Genomic DNA, 25,878 nt, shown 5'->3' on the forward strand with positions numbered 1-25,878 from the left:
TTCTCTCCGAAGGTTTGACATTTACTGAACCTCCTATATGGCAAGATAAGTATGCACTCTTCTGCTGTGGGCTCAGCAGGTTCAAAACATGACCTGAGCTCAGGAGACTTGGACACACACACAGACTAAAAATACTGAACTTGTCCCAGACTTCTTTAGCCAATAATCTGGAATGTGACACTAACACAGAAAGATACAGACAGAAGCTGAGAAAATGAGGGCAGGCCACTAGTAGTGGCTGAGACTACAAGACAGATGGTGCTGAGCGGAGTGGGGATTAAAGGTTTAATAGATGCACATGGGAAAAATGACAATTTCAGAATAATTCCTCAGGGGAGAATCTCTACCTTTTCACCTATGGACATTCCATAAATACTGCATGTTGTATTCATAACTATCACAGATTCTATTTAGTTAATGCTGGATATAATTTTAGGGAAAATGTTACCTGATGTCGACTTCTTATATTCCGTCAGAGGATGATGACATCCTGTGAAATGATGCTATTCATAAGTAAGAGGCTCAAGGCAGATCGACTTCAATAATATTCAACAGTGAGATTCACATTTATGCCAGCAAAACTCAGACGACGTGATGTGTTTTTAAACATCGTGTATCCCATTTCAAAAAGAAAATTTCCTATATTAAAAAGCAGCAAGTCCCACTTTGAAGCACTGAGGCCTTGTGGTCAAACTGACCTTATGATGTTTTTCCCAAGAGAGGATGCTTCCAAAAAGCCTTACCACACTGTCCTTGATTACAGATGGAATTGTTCTTACAGACTGACAAAATAATAAATTTTTTAATCTGAGTCACGAAGTATAGTAAGGCGACCTCTCTAAATGTGGAAGTCCTTTTCTGGTGGTCAGAAAAAAGGACTTCCAGGCAGCTGTGCTGGAAGCAGTGCAGATTTTCATAAAGAGATTACCTTGTAAGTGAGACCAGTCAAATTAAACCTCTGTACCCTGTGAGTGGCTATTCTCTGTTAGACAGTAAAGGCAGCGGGTGGCCTTTGCACAACAATTGCTGTTGGACAGTCTGTCTGTACATATGTGAATAATATCAGCACTCAGCAAAGAGTTGGGAATAAAAAAAATGGATATGTGTCAGTTAAATATTTTGCAGTGTCACCGCAGCCACCGGAGCATTGACTGGCATTCATCTCTTATATACAATATATTGTCTATTAACAGTTTGCCACTACAACTATGTTTAACTGACTCTGTGGACTCTTTTAAAATGGAGTTCTTGTTTAAACAAACAGGCCTGAGAAATGTATTGACTGCACTTTATTGTCTTAAAAAAAAGAATTCCACTTTATTTTATTGTGTCTTGTGTTATTTTTTTATATTGGCTATTACTGCATTTAATTTTCTTATTTATTTCCCTATTTTCTGCTGTCAAGCAGTTTACACTGTTTGCATGTGAAAAGGATCACTAATTAAGAATAATTACATTATTTGTTTTACCTGACTGTTTTAATGCTCTTGTATCGATAAAAAGTGTCAAGGTTTGCACACTGATTTCAGGTGTAACTGCCATATTGACTGGACAAAGGCAACTGATATACATCAAATGAACCATATAAAGTCAAAGTGTACTTATTTAAATAATTAATTATTAAGGATAATCTACTGGGTATAAACTGGTACTGTCAAAGTAAATTTCATTGACCAGAGTTATATACACTTAATGTTTTACACTGTAATTATGTAACAAAATTACATGGAAATTTCAAAAATGTAATCAAAATACTTAAAGTCAGCATTTTGGGCATAAATATTTTTTTGAGTGAAGTTTGGATGTCTATGTATTCCTACTAGGTAGACCAAAAGTGTGATTTTGACCATTTCTTAAATTTATCTCTTTTTTTTGTGACTATTTATAACTTTTTACACTGGTCAATGGATTGTGTTGCCCTATTAAAACAACTAAATTAATTAACACTTTTCATCTTTTTGTTGTTGTTTAGCTAAATTTAGGTATTTAAAATGTTATTACTTTAAGAATTACTTTACTTTTTTTTTACTTTTTCCAGCACATACCAACATTTTAAACTTATACAGAGGCTGGTTCAGCTCATTGGGTGAGCAGACAACCATATGCTGTATGGTCGGAGAGTCGTAGGCCTGGGTTTGAGTCCAACCTGCAGCCCTCTGCTGCATGTCTGCCTCTCTCTCTCTGCCTGGTTTCCTGCCAATCTATCCAATAAAGGCTTAAAAAAGTATACAGAGACCATTCATCTCACTATCCTCCAGCATGTTGAGAGTGTTCACGTGCTGATGTTCATGCAGATAATTCAAAGTAGAGCTGTGCTTAAGCCTCACAAAGCCAGCATGACTTGTTAGTGAGTGAATGAAGGATTTAATAGCTTGTTTTACTAGATTCACAACATTTTGCATCTAATCTAATCTCATCTAATGTCCATCTTTCGAAAAGTTTGCTTTATTAAAATCAAGCCTTATCAAGAAAGTTTTGGCTTTCTGTTTTTAAAGCTCATTTCACTCCCATGTAAGGACCAATAACAATTTTCCTTTTGTGCTGACATCCAATCTGTGCTACACAGAACATGCTAATTCTTATTTACTGTTCCCGAGCTGGAAAGCTGAGGTAGAAAGAATGGCTCAGTTTACCACTGTCTCCCATCCTCCAGTCCAGATGTCATGTTGGAAAGTCACAGCCGCATGACGTAAATGCCCCTCCCCCTCCTCCCCAATTTGTTCTTTTTCAATCCCTTTCTCTTTCTCTCAATGGATTATAGACCATCTACCTCGTGCTCACGTGCAGCTCTTACAAGGTCTTAATCCTTCGGGGCTTTTATTCGGTTTCTGAATGGACTCATCGTCAGAGCTCCTCTCCTGTTGATTTAGTCAGCGTATGAGCAGATAATCACGGCAATGACAGTAAAAGTCCCCGAGAATAGTCAAGTATTAATTTAATTTCCTGTCTGTCAAGGTTGAGTGGGATATTATAAAGTACATATGTCATTATAGGCTGTCAATTGGGGTCAAATACACAAGGACATATTATTTGCAAAATGTTTTTATCAGTGTATTTAGTTTGGCCAGGTTTTTGCATTAACTGAAAAGTGGAAAGGACCGATATTAGAAGAAACTAAAAGAGAGACAGAGGGAGATTCTTGGAGTGACACAAACTAATCACATATTGCATTTCATGGTTGATAAGTTAACTTTAAGGCCATCCGTACACTAAGTTAAAAGGTCTGAATGAAAAACTATTTTTCAAAACTTTTTATTTTTTGCTGCTGTTTAACAGTTACTCCTTTTTTAAAAGACACACATAATTTTGGATGTTAGAATATTTGGGAAAGAAGAGTATTCTTTAGGATCTTAGTGTACATGCATAAGTTCAGAGGAACAACATTCATGCCAGTGCATATCAATTAGACACTACAAATATGTTTTCTTTAAATAAAGTTTTTATGATTTTGACAAATAGAAGTTAAATTAAACTCTGCCGTTGAAGGTCACAGTGTTGTGGGCAGACATCGCAGATACTGACACAGGGTGGCAGAGAGATAGTCAAACACAAAGACAAACACACATAAGGAAGATGAGATGACATAAATGGCAACTTTCCCATATTACAGAGTGCAGATACGCTTCCACCACAGCTGGGATTATCTCCTTCAATGATATTTGATGAAAGTGGGACCTGCCGAAGCAGAAAGCCACGCAGCCCTATCACCAAACACGAGCAGCACCTCTGCACCGTGTGACAGGCGTCACGTGTGATTTATGAGCCGGTCATGAGAGAACACAGCGGTCAATTGGATAAAGCTTTCAGCTAAAAATGAGATTGCCGTGACTCCTGCTGACATGGGACGACAAGTGGTTAGATTTTGCAATAACAGGCTAGAATGTCAGCGTGATATGAAGGGGATGCTTTGCATCATATTTGCCAGAAACACATCACAGTTATGTGCAATAATATTTTTTATTTAAAATTTAGCAAGGCAAAATAAAGCGAAATCAGAGTGAAGTTAAATAAAATATTTGTTTGCTTCTAAATTTGATTCAGTTCTGCATTACTGACTTTGAAAAAGACTGCATCGGTGCACTCACACTGATGCACAGTCACTTCATATAGATTTGTATCAGTCATAGACCGGAAAAAATAAAAATGTTCATTTTTTTTGTTCACTTTGATTTAATACAACATTCTGCTGACACGATTTCTTCGGACCTCGCGGCAGTTCACTATGTGTGGACTTTGTTTTCTTTATAGACTCAATGACACTCAATTCGACACTCAGATGGTGCAAGAATGTGGACAGCGTGAGCAGAGGCTTTTATGAGCCGAGATTTACTTACAGTAAGTCCTTTCCCCATCAGGATGCCTTTCTGGTGACTGATTTCTGATCTTTTCCTACTCACAGGAATCACGCTCAGATGTTGAGCGCACACAGAAAAATAGAGATAGATGGATGGCATTGCTGATTAGAGTGAGGACTCAGCACTGTCGCTGTGTTTTCTTTTAGAAAGTCTTTACAAGCAGACTGATAGTGGCGAGTCCAAAATCAATGTCTTTTCTTTTTCTTTTTTAGACTTTGGAAAAACAGCAAATGTCCATATTTAATTCTTGATGATTTATTTCTCTGCACAAGTGAAGCATCTGCTCCAAGTGGCGCGTGTGCGGGATTGCAAGGTGTCGAGGTGTAACCTAAAGGTGCAAATCAACTTTACTGAGGTGGTGCCTGATCACCGGAGGCGTGGCATCATTCACAGTGACAGCACAGATTCTGTTACCATCCACTTTGCACCATCAGCAGTACTACAACTCAGCATTGGTAACTCAGGGCGATTGGACTTGCCAATAGACAATTAATTTCACCCTAATGAACCATATCAATAATGCAGACGATTGCTAAGTACTTTAGAAACAATGGTTCACGTGCACCGTCCTTTTACACATCCTCTACACTAATTCTGTAACCTCACCAGTTCATTGAATTTAAATCAGCACAGGGTCACAAATGTAAACTTTTGACACAGAAAAAGGGTCTTTTTGAAGGTGTGACAGTCATTATGACAGCAAGTGTGTCTGTGCAGGGTCTCTGCGAGCGAGCACTGGTGGCGCATTTCAGCTGAAAGTCACTGCAGCCGCAGCGCCCTAATTTCTGCTGATCCCATAATCTCACACACACCAGCTTGACTGTGGGAACTTGCTGCGTTTTGGTGCAGGAGCTGAATTAGGCATCGGGTCCCGATAGGGCCAAACAGAGACTCATTAAAAAAAAACCCTCATAATTTAAGCTGCTGCTGCTACACATGCTTGAGCTAGAATTAGACCAAGATCAGAGACAAAATAATTCATCAAGCTGCAAAAGTATCTGGGTCAGACTACCTGCATCCTGGGCCAAGAGAAAATGCTCAACTGTGAAATTCCAGATAAATGGAATTTGAGAGGCATTTAGATTTGGTGAACCAAACAAGGCAGTAAATCATTAAACCCCCCCAGTTTGCACAATATGATTAACGCTCAGTCTCAGCAGCTAATTTCTGCTGGATCATTATATTTGCTCTCACCAGCTTCTCGTGTCTGAAAATAAAGCGCCGATCGTTCTGCTTAATGTAGGATGGCCTGTTTTTGAAATGTCAGCTGATGTCAAACCCATAACATCCTATGTTACCCATGTGCCAATCTCATTATCCCTTCTATGTCTTCAGTTGCATATTTCATGACTGTTGCATTACCTTCACCGCAGCCAACAGTCTATAATTTACATCTTAGCCCAGAAAACCTCTCTCACACCCTTCTACTAACGCTGCTTCTGCTTCTCGGTGTGTGGGAGTAACACCCATAAAACACCAACAGTGAGCTGCGGTAGGACTGAAAGGTGTGGCAGGCAATAAAAGTCCAGGGCTAGCTCATAATAATGTGCTCACCAATGCACCGAGCCCTATCAGGCTTATTTTATGATCCATCATGTGCAGCACATAAACACACACACGTGCACACAGGCATGCTCGGAGAACGCAGAGATAAACAAATTACACCTTTAGCACGCTGCAGATTTTAAGATGATAAATGCTCCACTGTGTTAATAAACACAAAATCATACTGGTAAATAACATGCAAGCACACACACACACACACACACACACACACACACACACACACACACACACACACACACACACACACACACACACACACACACACACACACACACACAACAGTACTACAGGAAATTTTATGGATCAATGGCAGCAGACAGGCTGTGCATCATGGCTTTGCACTCTCACAAGAAATGTATCTACCAACATACGCGCTACACAAACACTTGGCCACACTGTTAATGCTTTGTGTAAATTATTTACAGCGTTTGAACATACAGTGAATTGTTGGCATGGAAGCAGAACGGCCGCCATCTCTTCCAAACCTTTGGCAGAAATGTGATATTCACAGGGAAACACGAAGCACTCAGAGAACGCAAACCTCCACCAAGGATGCTCACTCTGTGGGCAGTATTCACTTTAAAGGGAATAGTAATGTACTTTGTATACGTTCATTTTGTTTCCTTTGTTTTTTAAATGTTTAAGAGGTTTTTAGTGCAGCATTCATTTCATTGCACGGTAAGTTTGTTTAAATGTTTAGTAATAAATATGAAGTGGAGAAAGTTTTAGATCACGAGTTTATAACCTGCTACTGTACATGACAGTTACAGTATAATCAGCTATTCTCAAAAAGTATCCCCTGCCAACATGTTCTGATTAGTCTGAATACCTATTGGACTATTCAAGTCTATTCCTTTCTATTCTCTTGTCATTTTAAGTAGCTCTATATAGCATTTTTATCGCTTTGACCTTCTGTTGACCTTCAAGGACAGGTCTGAGGCCAAATGTAAACATTTGTGTGGTACTTTCTATATGTTGATAATATACAGTGCACAGTGTAAGAATCAGAGTCTCTATGTTATGAGGATTTTTTTTTTGTCAATTTTGGATCAATAAATCATAAAGTTGACCTTGAAGACCCTCGTGGATGTAATTTTAATGGATCATTAACACTCTACACCCCTACAAAGTTTTATGAGAATTTATTAAAAACTTTTCCTTCGCCCATAAGAAGCACAGTTAGCACATTTGCCAATGCATTCTTCACTTTGATCAATTTGGCAAAGGTTTTCTTCCTCACCTAAATTGTGTAATTTATGGATAAAAAGTTTCTTTAGTTTTTTGTTATTTTCTACCCTACAATAAAATGTTGATTTACAACCAGATAAATGGATGAAAGAGACATTTACATTGTGGACATGTATGGTGGGTGATACATAGATGCTTGCATTTGCATGTGCAATATACACGTGACTATCTGATGGATCACCCCGCTGGTAATTAGGACCCAAATGCCTTCACAGTGACTAATTATTGATGCAGTCAATATGTGACGCCTGCAAATAAATACGCATGCAAGCTGGTAGAGTCATAAACGGCTCACTGCAAGCCAAGGGGGGAAAGGTGAGAAAGTAAGACGGGAAGGGTGGCAGAAGAAATGCATGGCGTATGCGGTATGATGTCTTTTGTAACTTATAGATGACAGTGATAAATTGTCTCAATAACACAAGCACATCTCAGGTAAAGGAGTCAAAAGGAGACATTTGTTTCTCTTGTCCTCAGCTGGATGAAAAAAAACAAAAACTTTTTAGTTTAACTATTTAAAAAAAATTAACTGTAAAACAATTTGAACAAAGTAGGTAAAAAATGATTGGAAAAGAATACAGATGAATGACGTAGATGAGAAAAACTGCCATGCAACACATTTCTAGGCTATTGTATCATTGTAGTCTTTTGTAAATGTAAAGAGGACTTCTCCTGATGGAAGACATGCTGTTTTATTTATGACGCTGCACTTTGCGATACAGGAAGGCAGAAGGGCTTAGGATTGCAATTCATAAACACACACACACACACACACACACACACACACACACACACACACACACACACACACACACACACACACGCACAAAACTAATAGTAATGAAGATGAATAATTAATATTCATATGACAAAGCTGCCCTGAAGTATTAGCTGACGGCAACAGCGCCACTGTTTTCCTCAACTGTATTCAACACAGATGCATACACATAATGTTTACTTGCCTCTTGTTTCCCCCCCTCACTGTGCAGCTTCTCAATCGCGAAATAAGATTATTATGTAAAAAAAGCAAAGAGATTCAGGAAACTGAGCTAAAAAAATAGCACTGATAGCGACCCCTATCTTGACTATTTAAAAAGCACATTATTTGGCTGAAAGAGGCCACAGCCATTAGGAGATACTGTATTTGTGAAAGGGTGTACGTGGTCTGCACAATGCTTAGGAGGTGCCGTCCACATGGATGGCAGAACCCGAGGTTTACATTGTCCAAGGCATCACGCTGCCTTTGATGAATTTCCTTCTTCCACAGTGCATCCTAGTACCAGGACTTGCCCAGGTAAGTGACACACACGTACCTGGCCATCCAGGGCATGTAAAAGAACATGTGATTCATCAGACCAATCCACCTTCTTCCATTGCTCTGTGGTCCAGTTCTGATGCTCCCGTGTCCATGCTTTCAGCTGTGGACAAGGGTCAGCACGGGCACCCTGACTGGTCTGTAGCTCTTCAGCCTCATAGACAACAAAAAGTGTTCCACTATTTATTCTGACTCCTTTCTATCAGAACCACATTGATCTTTTTAGTTAATTTGAGCTACAAGAGCTTGTCGTTGAATCTGATCACAAACCGCCCATGAGACGGTTGCTGGTTAACCACTGTTCATTCTTTGCACCACTTTTGATAGATACTGACCACTGCAGACCAGGAACAGTCAACAAAAGCTGCTCTTTTGGAGATGCTCTGACCCAGTCGTCTAACCATCAAAATTTGGCCACAGTTTTTCAGACCTGCTCAAATCCTCACGCTGCCCATCTTTCCTGTTTCTAACACATCACCTCTGAGGAAAAAATATTCACTTTCTCCTTAGTAAATGTTTACTGAGATAATAGGCTGCAAACAAACACTGCTGAGGTGGCTTTAATCCCATTTTGGACCTGTGACAGTGTACAGTCAGGTGAGCAAGGCCTGAATCAAACAGGCCTAGAGAGGTGGCAAAAACCTCTTTCTAGCAGATTGTTGTGCTTGCCTGTAGTTTGCATGGAAGACGCCACTACTCTCTGAGGGGTAGTGAAGCTGTGAAAAGCATGATATAACCTGGAAACGGAGATCATTCGTCTTCAAAGCTCAATTTGCACCTTTTGAAATGTGTTGGCTACAGCGCTCAGCCACAACCTTTGCTATCAGTAACAAAAGCTACTGGAATTAGTGCAGCATTAATGTTGGGCACAGTGTGTTTTTCCTATGTGCCTTGTGGTTGTATCATGTCCTATGTTGAACTCGTGAAAAATGTGAGTATAAGGGTTTTTATATATTTTAATGTAAACACAATTCAATCTCGAGGAACCCTGTGAGAAATCTATTTCAGGGCAAAACCTGTACAGTATAGACCTGTTAGAAAATAACTGCATGTGATAATCTAGAATTATATTAAGGCAAACACGAAATATCAACATACTGTGATAAAAATAAAGTTCTGCTCATCAGAGCTGAGCTGAATGCAAACATCATTTTTCATTTCCTCATTTGAATTCTCCCTCTGGCCATTAAGTACCTGGATGTTATATTCAATGTCAGGAAAGTGTGAAATACTACACTTAGACCTGTGAAAGTTTCATCCAACAGACAGCATACATAACACCATGTGAAGAGCCTCTGCCTACACTAACATTACACGGTGCTGCAGCTGAGAATGTGTTGTTAATAACCCCGAGGTTAAAAGTTGAATTTGTTACAAGTAAACAAGGAAGATACACCTACACAAGAATCATTATAACGAGATAAAAGTGCTAAAAGGATGAACAATTCAAAGTGAGGCTGTAACTTTTTCAGAGTATTGGCGATTGCTGTCACCTGCATATTGAATTTCCCTTTATTGTCATTAAAGAGCCCAACTGAGACTAGAGAGAAAAGGACTGCAAGCATCAGTGTACTTGAAATAAATCCTTCCACTTTTCATTACCAGAACTAGTTTGTAGCAGCCTCTAATTTGGATATTTTGGACTCATTATTGATGTTACATAACAGTAATGTTTAGAATATCAGTAACAAAATATCAAATAGCACCACTGAGAGTAAGACTGAGAGATAGAGTAAGAAAATAGTCGAGGAGCTGCTATAATGTAGACAACGCTGTACCAAAAGATACCAATAAAATAGTTTGCATTAATCTCAGTGTGTAGTTAACTTCAGTACCTTAATTGGGGACGTGACAGGAAGGGTCTCCAGCATGAAAATCTGCTAAAACAAACACGCAGAGCTACCTGCTGTGGCGAACCCCTGTGAATAAGTTAGCAGGTAAACGTAGCTTTCCCACAACCTTCAGCTGCTGCTTGTTTTTGTGTCTCTGACAAGACGTTTTGTATTTAATACCTGCAAAGCATGCACTGCTGGGTAAAGATCCCATAGCTGACTTGGCAGTTGAAGAATTTTGCAGTTTGCTTTGGGTTATTGTGAACTCTGCTGATCAGTTTTGATCAGCGCCGTACACGTCACAGTTCATGCTGCCGCTCTTGCCATCAGTCGCATTATCACCAAACACTAGTCGTCCATCCTGTGGCGGCTATTCATGCCAAGGCCAAATAACACTGATGAGCTGTTTCCTTCTCATACGTTTCTCTTCAGTTCTTTTTGTTTTATTTTTTATTTATCAGAGAACGTTTTTAGATGTAGGTTCTTTTAGATGTTTTTAAGTGAAAACAACTAACCAAGGAAATAATTTAAATGTTTGAGATTCTTGATCTGACCACTTCTGAAGGTCAAGCTTTTTCTACCTCTCTGATTGGTTTATTTCGGTTCTCCAGTCTAATGATGGTCTCCCTCTCTTGTGTGATTCTCTTTTTGGGCATCACATTTTAAATTGCAGTGAAACGCTACGAAATGGAAGTTCAACACTTGGATTCAACTCCAGATCTTTTATCTTCTTAATTTATAAAGACCTAATGAGTAAACAGGCTTCACTTGATCATAAAACTGCTTTTCAGCCAGTTGCCCAGTTACTTCTCAGGCTGAAAATAATGGATAATGTATAAAAATGTCTGTAATTTTAAAACAGTTAATGCAATTTTTTAAAAAAAATTAACATTGATTTGTTTCAGTTTGTAATTTGAATTAAAGCAGAAAGTCTGCACATTGATCAGGTCTTATCTGTGTGATTTAAAGTCCACTGTGTGTAATTGTTTAAAAGGTTATAGACCAACCTGTATAATGTTATTTGGGTGCAACAGGTAATTTGAGTCTCTGAATCACTGCTACTACTTTAAGCCGAGCAGAGGAAACCACTGTCCTACATTTCACTGGATGCCCATGTGAGGGGAGCACTTTGGGGAAAAAGGATGACATTCAGATTTGTTTGATGTTGTAGTCGTGTCAACTGCTTCTGCCAGCTGCCTACGTAAAGCTGGTACAAGGTTATTAAGCATTAAATAATTTACGTGAGTGAATTTATTTACATTCAAGTTTCAAAGCAGGGAGTGGATAAAGAGAAGTTTGACTTCAATCAGAAAAAGAAAAAAAACAATTAAGAGTGCATCACATGACCTCTTAATCTCCTTAGACGCGCCCTCAGTCTTCCTCTGGGTGCATTCATAAATTGTGTACTGCTGCAATTCTCAGGGGTATCTTCCCTTTAATCATTCTCTCACAATACTTGCCAGATGAAATTCTCCAATGTCCCAGAAAACAGAAAACAATATATCCCTCAATAACACTGTCAAAACGTATCCGTCACTTGGAATTCTGGTAGGCTGCTTCCCTCCAATTTTCACTTATAGATCTATTTGTTATTAAAAAAAAAGCAAACGGTTGCTCAGAGGCCCTCTGATGTATGAGACAAAGAACGATTAGCTGCTGCTGAATTAGTTTCTAAACCCAGAAAAACAAATGAGAATCCTCATTACTCCATGAGTAATATTTACTGGAGTTTAATTTGGCTCAAAAATTACAAACGATCGCATTTTTACCCCCAAACTGTGATTTTGTGAACTCCACATGAACACCATTTTCACCCTGAAGCTCTCCACTGACACTAATGAAACTATTTGAGGGTAAACAGCTCTTAGTGGGGGGGAAATGGCTGAATAAATTATGGCTTTAAATAAAGAAAAACAAATTCAATAAAAAAACCAAGAATGCTTTCTCATTTGGTCAATCAGACAAATTGTGGCTGTAAACCAAAAGCAAATACGGTAATGGTGTGCCTCAATAAAAATTACATTTTCAAAGCCTATTTTGTGGAACTGTCACAAGATATTTCTGTACCTGAGCGACATTAATGGATTGAGCTCTCAGCTGTTTTATTTAGCAGGTCAAGTGAGGAGAGAAGATAGGCTGCGGTAAAATTTAATCATTAGAAGTAATTCAGGCGGGATGTCAGCTGAGGGAAGCGTCACTGCGAAACCATGTTAAGTGCAATATCATCACTCGGCTATGCACGGATGGCACAGACAGCCCAAACCTCCCAAATGGTTCGGATTGTGGGTGACACAAAAATGTGTTTTATGAGAAAAGGATTAATCTGTAAATAGGTTATCCCTGTTGCATGTTGGAATGTGACCCGACAGCAGAGTTCAGCAGACGGGAGCAGATTTGAAAGCTGTCAGTCTCAGACAAAGTGAGCGTAATGTGCTGCATCTCCATGCAGGCCGACTCGCTCTAATCTAGAGCGCGTTTGGATCACCTTCAGGTCTGCGGTAGAGGGGATAGTAGCTACTGTACATCTATGTCAGTGATGCTGTAACGTTTCCTAATGTCTCAACTTTTCCAATGTAAAAAAAAATTGACCCATCCATCCTTTGCTGCTCATTTCCCCTGGCACCTCTTCCTGCTCTTCCCCCCGTGCGAGTGGAACATTCTTCTTACCAATTCAATCCAATCCAGTGTTGAAGAATCTCTATGTTATGTTACAAAGCATCTTGATGAATTGAAATTCAACTGAACCTAATTATTGGCTGTGTATTTTATTGTGTATACATGAGAATCTTTATAATGAAGCAGTTACACTCACAAGCCGCTACATTTGTTGCACCTTTTCAACTGCTTGTTATCAACAAGTGGTGGAAAATCCCATTTAGACATGTAGACATGGTCAAAATGACCTGCCAAAATTCGAGCTGAGCATAAGAACAGGGAACAAAGGTGATTTAAAGGTGAGGGCATGGATAGTTTAGTAGGTAGAGTGGTGGCCCCATAATCGGAAAGCCGGCAGTTCGAATCCACTGTATAGCTACCCTGAGATACCCCTGAGCAAGGTACCGCCCATACATGCTGCTCCCCGGGTGCCCAGTGGCTGCCCACTGCTTCACTGAGTGAATGGGTTAAATACAGAGAGGAATTTTCCCATGGGGATTAATAAAGTATACATCATTATTATTATTAAGTGACTTTGAATGTGGCTACTGGGATTTTCCCACAAAACAGTCTCTAGTTTTGTCATGGTCCTGGGTCGTTGACCCAGCGTCTTGCGTTTTTTCTGATCTGTATTAGTTAGGGTTAACCTGAAGTTTGGTGTATTGTCAGCCCTACCTGTGTCTGTCCTTGGTGCTCTGTTCATGTCCCCGTGTTGTGTTGCACATCAGTCTGTTTCCTGTTTTATTTTGAAGGCTCGTGTTCTGGATTTCCTGTTCTGTTCTGAAGGTCTGTGTCTGTTGTTATTGTGTTCAGCTTGTCTCCTCCGGTCCCCAGGTGTATTAGGTTCAGCTGTTCTTCCCTCCTGTGTGTGATTACCTGATTACCTTGTGTGTGTATATTTAGTGGGTGTCGGTCTGTGTTCGTTGTCGGCTCGTCTGCGTTCATCCATGTATCACTGCATTCTTCCGTGTATCTCTGCGTTCTATGGTGTTCCTGTCTCTGCGTCTCTCTGCCCGCACCCCTTTTGTATGGTCTCAGGTTTGTCACTTAGTTTCTCCCAGTTTAGGTTTCCGTTTGTGATTACTCATGCTTCATTGCCTGTTTTTGCCACTACCACCCTGTAAATAAACGTCACTCGTATCATCAGTTTGCTGCATTTTGGGTCCTCCTTTTCCTCCACTCCACACGGCTCCCTCCGCCAGCCGTGACAAGTTTTTACATTGAAAAAGAGATAATATCCAGTGAGCAGCAGTTCTTTGCATGAAAACAACTTGTTACTGTCAGAGAATGGCCAGACTGCTTTCATATCATGAGTATTGAGTTCAGTTCAGTTCTATTCAATTCAGTTCAATTTGCCAAATCATAACAACAGTCGCTTCAAGGCACTTTATATTGTAAGGTAAAGACCCTACAATAATACAGAGAAAACCCCAACAATCAGACGACCCTCTATGAACGAGCACCTGGCGACAGTGGGAATAAAAAAACTCCCTTTTAATAGAAGGAAATCTCCAGCAGAACCAAGCTCAGGGAGGGGCGGCCATCTGCCAAAACCGGGTGGGGGTGAGGGAGGAAGGCAGGACAAAAAATACTCTGTGGAAGAAGAAGAAGAACGCAACGATAACTTGTTGTAATCAAGGTATGCAGAAGAGCATCTCTGACACAGAGGACATCAAACCTTGGAGCAGACCGGTTACAGCAGCAGAAGACCACACTGGGTGCCACTGCTGTTAGCTAAGAACAGGAAACTGAAGCAACTTTGGTCCGATCAGTATCAATTTCTGTTGGATCCTTCAGATAGTTGGGTCAGAATTTGGTGGGAAATGTTAACATCTAAATACTATAATAATGTAATATAATAATAATAATAATAATATAATATAATAACATCTAACTTTTAAAGTTTGTCCTTGGCTCACTCCAAATCCAGGGCAGCTGGACCACTGCTGACCCTGCACTGAACCCCATCAGTAAAAATTCACATATAGCAGAAACTGTTATCATAAATTATTCCTGCTTATTGTGGAAGGATAATGGATTTTCAGCGCTCTCCCATTATGACAAGCTTTTATATTTCCACATACCCTATTTTAGTAGCCTGTGGTAGTCCTGTGGTCATCACCAAGCTTTACAGTGGAGTACTGTATGATAAGTAGCTTACTATTTTATCAAGCAATATAAGATATTTGTTTTTTCAAGCTTCTAATTCTTTGATCAATTGGTGCCTTTTATAGTTTGTTTTTCCGTCACTGGGTTTTACAGAGCTGAGCTGCATTCACACATTAATTCTGGACACCGCTGGGAGACTCAGATTGGGATATTGAGCTTTCTTACATGTAGCAGACAGAAAGAGTCTGCTGCAGATACACTACTGGAAATAATCCATTTGGGTAAAGTAAGGAAGTAGAGCACACAGGAGGGAGGCTCACGATACCCGCTTAGCTGTATATTCACTGGACAATTGCCTTTGCTGTAGCACAAACACATGGGCACAATTGTACATTTTACAGCTTCCGTATTGGGAAAAGCCACCTCATTTACTGCATGTGTGTTTCTTGTGTGTGACTTTTTAAAAATTTAATCATGATTTTATACCTGTTATTAAGGCAGTAGAACAAAATGCTGAAAATGTGTCACGTAGCAAGTCTAAATGAATTTTCTCCTTTACGTCAGGAATGAACTTGTAAATAGGGGACCCCAGAAAGAGAAAAAGAAGAAGAAGAATAAAGAAAAATTAGAAATCAGAGTGCCTTCTTTTCACGGTGCATTCAGTGACCTTGAATGCAACACCCTATCAAGTGGAAATACAGCAGCAGAATTCATTAAGGAGACTTTACTGCTTATCGTGTGCAAAGACAGTATAAGGTTCTCTTATCCTGCAGCTTTTATGGCCTTAGTGGGCAGGATTCAAAACAATAATTAAACTTGAGGTTTTTTAACTTTCTTTGATTACAACCCGAGTATACTAGACATTTCTCCTTTTCTTTTTTACTAGCGTGTACTATACAAGCCTTTCTTGAGGAAAACTAATTATGTTTTAATGAAGAGTGTTCACATGATTTATAACAGAGGTGTCTCTGCTTCAGAGTCATTTGCTATATTTGATTTGCTAGATTAAGCAAAACAGATAAAACAGAAAATAAGAAGGGGAAGAAATGTAGAATCAGCTCAGTAATATCTTTAATATCAGTTGGATCATAATTACTGCACTGGCAGTGCCCTCGTTTTGTAGAAAAGAAAGAAAAGGCCCTCAAAAAAGACACTTTTCCTTTAGTTAAAGTATCAAGAATAGAAAGAAAACAAATTCCATTATAGTCGTAAAGGAAGCTGTGAGGTGTGGAAAAAATTTAAATTTGGACAAACAGCCAAATCTACATCAAAACAAAACATTTAATCTCATCTTATGCTGAATTGAAAATGTAAATTCGAAATGAATGCAGAGGAGAACTGAACAATATTTCAGTAAAAACTATTTTAAATGTGTTTGAATAAGTCACCACAGAGTTAACAGCAGTGGATTTATGTCACAGCTGCATGTGCGAGTACTCGGGACAGAGCTGGCCTGGAGCAAAGGAGATTTGGCATCTGTTTAATTGGCCTCTGGCACCCTCAGGGGGCCCCTAAAAGATGGAGTGACAAGTTGGTTGTTTTAATTCTGTTCATGGATAAAATTTAAACTTTTCTGGAGTTTTCTTAGCAACTCAAAAAGTTTTGAGAAAGTGTATGCTGTAAAAAAACAATTATTTGAAGCGTTTAATGCTTGGGATCCAAAATTTATGACCACTTAGTTTCACCAAACCACTTTGGGACAGTATCAGTCATCCCATATTCTAACATTCAGTTTGATCAGTGACACTCTCATTATAAGATGGTCTAAACTTCTTGCCTCCGAGATGGAAATCTGCATATGCAAGAGATATATCTGTGAAAAATTCTGCTCAACCAGTTTTGTATTTTGCAAACTTTAATTCAGTCTAAAATTACGTCAGTGTAGCATCATATATGTACATCACTGCACAGCCGACTCAGTTTACAGGTGTTTGTATGGTGGCCTTGAGAGGTCAAATGCACTTCAGCTTAAGAAAACAGAAATAGAAAAAAAAAACATAGTAGAAGTTGAATAAAACACAATGGAAGTACAAAAAAAATCCAAACAAAATCTTACAAAAGACAACTGAAGTGTTTTTGGGGAAACAGTAATTTAATGTAACAGGTGCGGAAGTGACAAAAACCAAAACATGTGAAGGACTGAGACACACTGAGAAGAAGATCGGGATTCTTCAGTGTGGGAGAAAAGGGTGCAAGGTAACGTGTGTTTTTGTTCGCATCATTCTTATAATACTGTAGATACCTGTTTGCTATTAGCATTTTACTTGTTACTTCCACAGGTGTTACGTTCCGTTATTGTCTCCTCAAAAACACTTCTGCTGTGTCTTGTGTGTTTTTGCAACATTTTTATATTTGCTGGTGTTTTTGTAAGTTGCAGTGCATTTGACCTCTAAGATGTATCATCTACATAATAGCAATAATGAACATACAGAAATGCACAATACTACCTTAAATCATAACCTTAAACAAAAACATATTTTTCCTTTCAAGACACGGACTGGACTTTTTCTGAGGACATTAATGACAGCAGTGATTAACATTACAGGATATACTCAAAAAATACATTGTTTTTGCAAAGTTTTTACTGCACTTGATTTTTATTACAAGCATAACATATCCTGAAAAACGACATGACAGTGCTTATTGGCAGCTATGGCTGGAAGCTATGAAGGAAAAGGGGTATAACCCTTTTCCTTCTTTGCTGCACGATATCCATATTTCTGCAGAAATTTTTACACCACCTAGTGCAGTCTGTGATGCATGAAGTTTTGCATGTCACGTCCACAAATGGAGGAAACCTGAGGCTTTCATGGCAACCTCCTGCTGTTAAGGGAGGGCAGCAATACACTTCTAGAATGTACAGAGCAGCGGTCCTTCGTGCACAGATACCCATTACACCAAATACTGAAAGGCGTGCATTTTAACTAACCTCCCAGCACAGATGGATCTTCCAACTGACTCCATAGGCTTGTAGGCATATGGGCACCAGGGGAAAAATGAGGCTGCTTGTTCTGACTGGCTAAACAAGTGCATGCAAATTTGATTGTGCAGCTCTGCACAGTGCAGAGTCAAGTGAAGGCATATATTAAGAGACAGCTCTGTGAAGGAGAGGACTTGTTCCTTGGCACCAAGGATGCTACTGTGATGCTTTACAGTATCAAACACTTAACAGTAAAATGAAAAGAAACCTATCAAGTTGTTTATAGTCCAGCAGTCTTGTAGCTCATTACAAAGACAATTACACGTTATTCTCCCTAATGGCATTCTCCTTCATGTTTGACATGCAGAGAGAGTGATTGTTAATTACAGTATCCCTTAGGCAGCAAGGATGACGAGATAAAGGCAGGGGGGGTAGAGCAGCAAAGGCAGCTGATTTAACAAACGGACCAACATCCCTGACCTTAACAGCTGCCAGGTACATTTAGAGGGACTGAAGGAACAGGGTAAGGCCAGAGGTACAACCTGATAATAATAGTAACAGTATAAATAACAAAGTTCACTGGAGGTGTAAGCAGATGCAGAGGGGAGGAGATGGTGGATGGTGGAACCCCAGAGGTTGCAGTTTATTTATATTTTCATGTTTATGCCAATTTCCATTTCTCCATCCCTCTCCTCCCCTCCTTCTCTCTCCAGGAAATAAAACCCGAGGCTCTCATCTGCACCATCAGCAGCAGTGTGAGCAGAGGCACTTTTTGTCAATTTGACAGCAGGCAGAGTTGGTACACAGTAGGAATATATGAGAAGTATTATCCTGACACGCAGCACACACGGACCAAATGTAGGAGCAATTTCATCCATGAAGATAGACTGCAATCCAGGTCCATTTATTTCCACATGTATGAGTGATAGAGGAATATCGCACTCAAAAGAAATGAGAAGCTAAACATCTGGTGCACCTAAAATGCTGAGAAAAACTTTGGTGCCCTGCTCCTTCTCAGCAGTTATTGATGCTCCGACTCTTCACAGCAAGGGTTTGGCTGAAAAGCACATTCTGTTACTTAGGTTGCCATGCTAATACTGCGTTTTATTAATCCTTATCTGTGTGGATGATAAAAGAAGTGGCAGGACTGTATGAAAGCACCGGCAATTTATATTATTTTCTCTAGTTAAAAATAAGTGTATAGCCTGTTGTTATAACTGATAAGACCAGTATGTTACACAATGAGGCATGACAAGGTTGATTTGTTGGCTACTTTGAATTTCCCTTATTAGAGTGCCATGAAATTAGATCCAAACATTCTTGTTCCCAGGAGTTTATGCTGTATCCTGTTGACAGTGAAATATGATCTTTCCTGTAACGACTAACAACAGTTGTCCAGATCTTTTAGTGTAAATCAGAAAAGGCATTTTCATTATGGCCCAGTGAGTTATATCTCATGACTTTAACCATGACAGCTTTCTCCTGTTAACAGTATTTGTGCTAAGCTAATTAGAAATAATCACACTTCTGAAAATGCTAAATGTGAATCCATTCATCCACTTATCTTCTGCCTCTTATCCGGGGCTGGATAGCATGCGAAGCAGTCTAAGCAGAGACAACCAGACATCTCTCCCCTCGGCCACCTCCAGCTTTTCCCAGATCCCATGACGATGGGAAACCCGGTGTTCCAAGCCAACCGAGAGATGCAATCTTTCCAGAGTGTCCTGGAGTCGCCCTGAGGCATCCTCCTGGTGGCATATGCCTCATTTGGAGGCGCCCAGGAACCATCTCAACTGTGATGGGGTAGCTCTACTTCTCCTTTCTAGGTCTAGCCCAGCAACCCTTCCAAGCTCCAAGCTCATTTCTGCCACTTCATGTATCTGTGATCTTATGGACAGAGGTGAGAGTGAATGTAGATTGGACAGCGTTGGTTTCATGCCCAGCTCTGCTCTCACCACAACATATCGGTACAGCATCTGAATCACTACTGATGCCGCACCAATGTCTGTGTCAATCTCTCACTTCAATCTCCCCTCACTCGTGAACAAGACCCTGAGATACTATTTCACAACCTGGACTCCACCTTTTTCTAAATGGGAAACATGGCCTCTGACTTTGAGATGATAATTCTCATCTGCGTCACACTCAGCCACAAACTACCACAGTGCAAGCTGGAGTTCAAGGCTTGATGAAACCAACAAAACCACCTCGTTCACTAAAAACAGAAACGAGATCCTGAAACCATTGAACCCTCAACCCCTCACCTTTGCCTAGAAATTCTGGCCATAATAATTAGGAACCCAGCCAGTGAGAAAGGACAATCCAATACCAATTGAGCAAGAGTCTGACTTGTTGCTGACATTTCGGACCAATGTCTCACAAGGGAACAAGGGGCTTGATACCTCATGCTCCCAAGGCACTCCCAAAGTACCCTTTGAGGGATGCAGTTGAATGTACAAATCCACAAAACACATGTAGACTGTTTGGGCAAAACTCCCACTCTTCCACTAATATCCTCAAGAGGATAAAGAACTGGTCCAGCTGACTCTTCCTTTTTAGCACTCTAGCATAGACCTTCCCAGGGAAGCTGAGAAGTTTGATACACCTATAATTAGGAAACACTCTTTGGTCCACCTTCTTGGAGAGGGGAACCACCACCCCAGTCTGTTAATTTAGGGTCACTGTCCCCAACTTCCAGAAGCATATCAACTAAGATTCCCCAAAACAGAGCCAGAGACATGAGAAACTCATAGTGAATATCATCCACCACAGGGAACCAGACACCAAGGAGCTATTTAACACCCCGTGACCCCACCCTCAATAGTGGATGATTCATCTTCTTCATTCTCTGACTCTATTGAAGACGTCTCAGTGGAACTGAGGGGACCCTTAAAATCCTTCAATTCAGGTGAGCAGAACCACATCCCCGCTGGTAGTATATACTAATATTTAGTTATTTTTTAAAAAATATATATTTTTAAAAATCCTTATATTTGACCATAATCTTCAGATGAACTTTATAATATCTAAATGAAGTGCATACATGTTTTAAACTTTTTTCCCTTCTTTTCTTTTTAATCTTGTACAGCAGTTGAAGTTTGAATGCCAAAGAACAAACTCCTGTCCTTGTCTACACTGACATATTCATTTATGCAGCACTCTTGCACAATAAAAAAAACTGTCTTTATTGCACCAAACTGTGTCCAGAGTTGATGAATGAAAGGTACATTTAAAAAAGTTCTTTCTGATTAAAGTATTTTACAGAGGTTATGCTCTCAGAAAGCTTCCAATAAGCTTTACACGAAGAATCTGGGTGGGTTTTTTTTTTTTCTAATGACAACAATCAGTTTTTGGGGGTGAATATATGAATTTTCACTTGTCCTCAAAGCTAAAGTGTAACAAAACCATACTATAAATAATTTTCCAGTTATGTGATAGAAGCCACAAACCACAATGCCACATTATTTTCTTTAATTTCACATTTTCACAGCCAAAATAATGATTTTTTTTGCCTAATGTGTTCACACTGTGGCTGTTTGTCTTTTTCCACTCAGCATAAGACTTTCCCGCAGTAGTGCAAAACGAGGAGACATGAAAGAAGAAAATATGGGAAACTTTCAATCATTTATTTATTTATTTTTCACTTTTGCTCAGACTTAATGTTCTCGAGATCATCTACTGTGCTTTAAAACTTTCATGTGAATTATTGAAGCGGTCTGCAGCAATGAAGGCAATTTTCAAAAATACACACAAGGGGCAGAAGCAGCCCGAGGAAAGAGGTGGTGAAGTAGAGGAGGAGAAAGCAAGCCAAACCTTATGGCATTATTAATTTATCTGATTCTTACCACCCCAAGATTTACAAAGAACACAGAATGAAAACGGCTCTGGTGTTTTTATTTCATTTTTATTTCCACAATCCAGCTCGCCCTCTCTCATAATGCATTCCAGACACGTATCGACAGCGAGGAAACACAGCAACTTTGTGCAGTTCAACAGAACACCGAGTACGCTTTGATGTTTTAATCCATGTGGGCTTTCCATTTCTGAATAGGTAGGCAGCCTTGTGAATGTCCTCAAAGAATAAGAGACAGAACTGAACCAGCATTTGAGAGGACCTCACCGCTTAACCTGCGTTTTTCAAGGACTGCAAAGGCTGCCATTGGTTTTCAGCTTATCAGCTTTGATAAAGACCCGTTCGATGTCAAGCACACCCACTCACCAACACCTACTGCATTTTTAAATGAAGGTGTGATTCATTGATCAAACTGAGATTAGCGGCTTCAGCTACTGCTACAAAATGTACCAGATTAATCCAGATTATACTATACATTTTACCATTTCCATTTCAACAAACATTTGTTAAAAATACAGTATGATATTTTTCCAGCATTGACTCAGATCACAGATGGCCCATGAATCCACCTGATCTATTTCCACCGGCCTCGATGTGCTGTTCTATGTCCTGTGACATCCACCAAATATGAATTATCAATCACATTATAGGAGATCAACTATAATAAATTAAAGTTGAATTAAATGAACAGATGAATACCAGACACTGTCCTATATTCGCCAGGTCAGGACAGCAGGGCGGACAGTCAGAGCGCTAGGTCAGGTGTCTGGGGGATGTGGGACAGCAACCTGCTGTAGTTACACTACCTTTTAAAATATTTTTGCCCCCATGCTAGACATTTTTATACCTTTGATATAGAAGTACAAGAAAAAATAAATAAGACGAGGCATGATTGTTATATCTATAGTGCCTTGAGCGAAGTACAACCAGTGCTATTGTCCCATTCTGTTTTTTTATATAATGTTAAGTGACTTTCATTGAAAGCACATCTATGGCTTAAATTTCTTTTGGTTAAATTATATGTAGGACTAGGATTGTCAAAAAACAAACTATCAAACAAAAATCAATACTCAGTACCTAATTGTTGCTAAAAAATTACTAGCAGAGCAAGCACCAGCAGCTGTCCTCATCTCCTCCAGCTGACACAAAAATGCTGCAGACAGGCAGGCGCTGCCCCCTCCTCTCACTGGCAGGAGCTGACCTTCACAATGCTGAACAACACTTCATGAGGAATTTTGAGAGGTCAGTAAAGCTCCCGTTTTAACAACACTGAAGTACTGAACAGTTATCATAAACGTTAACCTGGCTAAGTATTAGCAGTCACCTGATAGCAATATTAGCGCTCTGCTATTATTAAGGTACTGTAGCAGTTAGCAGCCATAGCTAACGTCAGATGTCATTACTCCTGTCTGCAGGCAGTAATAATTTTTGTCTTATATTTGTGTCTCAGGTGTATTACTATTCTCTCAAAGTACCTAAATGAAGCTAAGAAAAGTGCAACAGGAAATAAAGTTCAGCATTTCCACAGACAAGCAGTACCTAAGAGAACTGTAAAGTATTTTTCACATGTAGCTTACGGTTATGTTTAGGGATGGGCACCGGTTCTGACATAAACGGTAGTAACCAGACCGAAAAGCAGCGCACATTTCGGTGCTTTATTTCGGTGCTTTTTTTTCCTGAGCTGTGATACACTTCTAGCCAATCATTTTACGTTTCCGAGGATAGTAGGCGGGCCCAGGTACGTACGTTCAGTTAGAGCAGAGCTACAGATTAAAAATGCCCAAGGCGAAGCGGTCAAAAGTCTGGCTGTACTTCACAGCAAAATATGCAAACTCAGCAGCCTGCAACAAGTGCTTTAAGCTGATACTGTCACGACCTGCGGGGTCGGCAAGGCACTGATCAGCAATCTCTCTCCCCCTCCCCTGTTTTGCCGGGGCGGAACTCATGGCGGGTTCACGCCCTCGGCACACCTGGGCCTCATCAGACCAGCTGGTATATCAGAAGGAGGAGATCAGCTGTTCAACGCTGGATTGTTGTGAAGACTCCTGTCAGTACACGTCGAGCCCTAGTTTCCCACACTTCTGCCTCAGAAAGTAACACTTGTCTCTCTGTTCTAGATTCCCCGGACCCGTCCCCGTGTTTCTCCGTGTGGAGCGTGTAAGAGGTGGCTGGTCACTAGCGGAGAGAGGTTGGCGTGAGCGTGTGTGTGATCCCCTTGTTTTCCCTGGAGCCCTGGAACCCGTCCTCGCACATCTTGTATATAGCACTGTCCTCGCACTGCCTGTAAATACACTTGGTGAAGATTTTTGTGAATAAACTGTCTCTGTTACAACACACTCCGGAGTCCTGCGAGTGGATCCTCAGAGCAACCCGTGACAGTAACAATCCAGCCATACTATGGATCCAGCGGACTCAGCTCTACAACCCACCCCTCCTCCAGAAGCCGTGTTGGAGCGACACGAGCAGATGCTACAACACATTAACCAACAGCTGATCGCACTCACTCAGGCTCTCGCTCAGCACGTTCCGCTGCCAGGTCCCGCTATGCCACCCCCGTCTGCTCCTGCACAGCCGCCGGCCCCGGAACACTCCACGCCACCAGCCCCCGCTTCCGCGGAACCCCTGGAACGAGCTCTACCGTCACCAGAGCCATTCGCTGGTGAGTTCCACAAGTGTGCTGGTTTCCTAACGCAGATTACGTTGCAGTTTAGGCAGCTGCGGCGAACGTATGAAAGTGATGGAGCTAAGATAGCCTTTTTCGTTCAGTTACTCCGCGGTCAAGCCTTGAACTGGGCCCAAGCAGTGTTACGGACTAGCCCGGAGATTACCTATGCTGATTTTCTCTCAAAGTTCAAAAGTGTGTTCGAAAGGGGCACCGGAGCTGAGGCAGCGGGCCACCGTTTGCTGAACTTAAAACAAGGAAGACGGAGTATGGCGGAATTCTCTGTGGAGTTCTGGACACTGGCTGAGGAGACGGGATGGGGGCAGCCTGCGCTGATAAGTACCTTATTGAACAATGTTTGTGATGTCCTTAAGGGCGAACTGTTAATGAGGGAGCTGCCCAAGACTCTATCGGAGGTGATCGCCTTATGTGTTAAGGTTGATGAACATTTGAGGGCGCGTCACCGCGCCAGCAACTACGGTTCCCAGAGGCCTGTGGGGCGTGCGGAGTCAGCTTCCGGCGGAAGCGGAAGTAGCGATCGGGAAGTGGACCGTGGCGACGAGCAGGAGCAACCCATGCAGATCGGACGCTCTCAACTCTCCCCGGAGGAGAGGGCACACAGATGGCGATCCGGTGAGTGCTTTTACTGCGGCCGCAAGGGCCATCTCGCCAAGGTCTGTCCTGCTCGGCCAAAAGACCCCGCCCGCCGGTAGAAAGGAGGATACGGGTGGGCGAGGTCTCCTTTTCACATTCTCCTTCACGCTTCATGCTAGCCGCTAAAGTGACTGTCCACTCTGCCTCTCACTCTCTTCAGGCGCTGATTGACTCTGGTGCGGAGCAGAGCTTCATAGATACTTCCCTGGCTCTCAAACTTAAGATTTCCGCACGGGCATTACCCCACTTGTTGCAGGTCACCGCTTTAAACGGTCAACGTCTTCCCGACATAACTCATGTTACAGAACCCGTGTCCCTAACGCTGTCTGGGAATCACACTGAACTGCTGCAGTTTTATGTCTTTGAAGCCCCTCTCACGCCCCTGGTGCTAGGATTTCCATGGTTACGCCAGCATAACCCCGTGCTCGACTGGAGGGAGGAGAGGGTTCTGGGGTGGGGGGAGGAGTGTCACATGACCTGTTTGACAGCAGCTACTCCCGTTAAAGCAGCTAAACCACTACCACACGAGCCCCCTGACCTTTCAGCTATCCCGTCAGAGTATCATGATCTCAAGCAAGTGTTTTGTAAGGACCGCGCCCGCTCTCTTCCCCCTCATCGCCCGTACGACTGCAGTATTGATTTGCTCCCGGGTGCACCCCTTCCCACTAGTCGCTTATACAGTCTCTCTCAACCTGAACGTGAATGCATGGAG

Source organism: Astatotilapia calliptera, chromosome 4 (assembly GCF_900246225.1).
Source record: "Astatotilapia calliptera chromosome 4, fAstCal1.2, whole genome shotgun sequence".
Lineage (NCBI taxonomy): Eukaryota > Metazoa > Chordata > Actinopteri > Cichliformes > Cichlidae > Astatotilapia > Astatotilapia calliptera.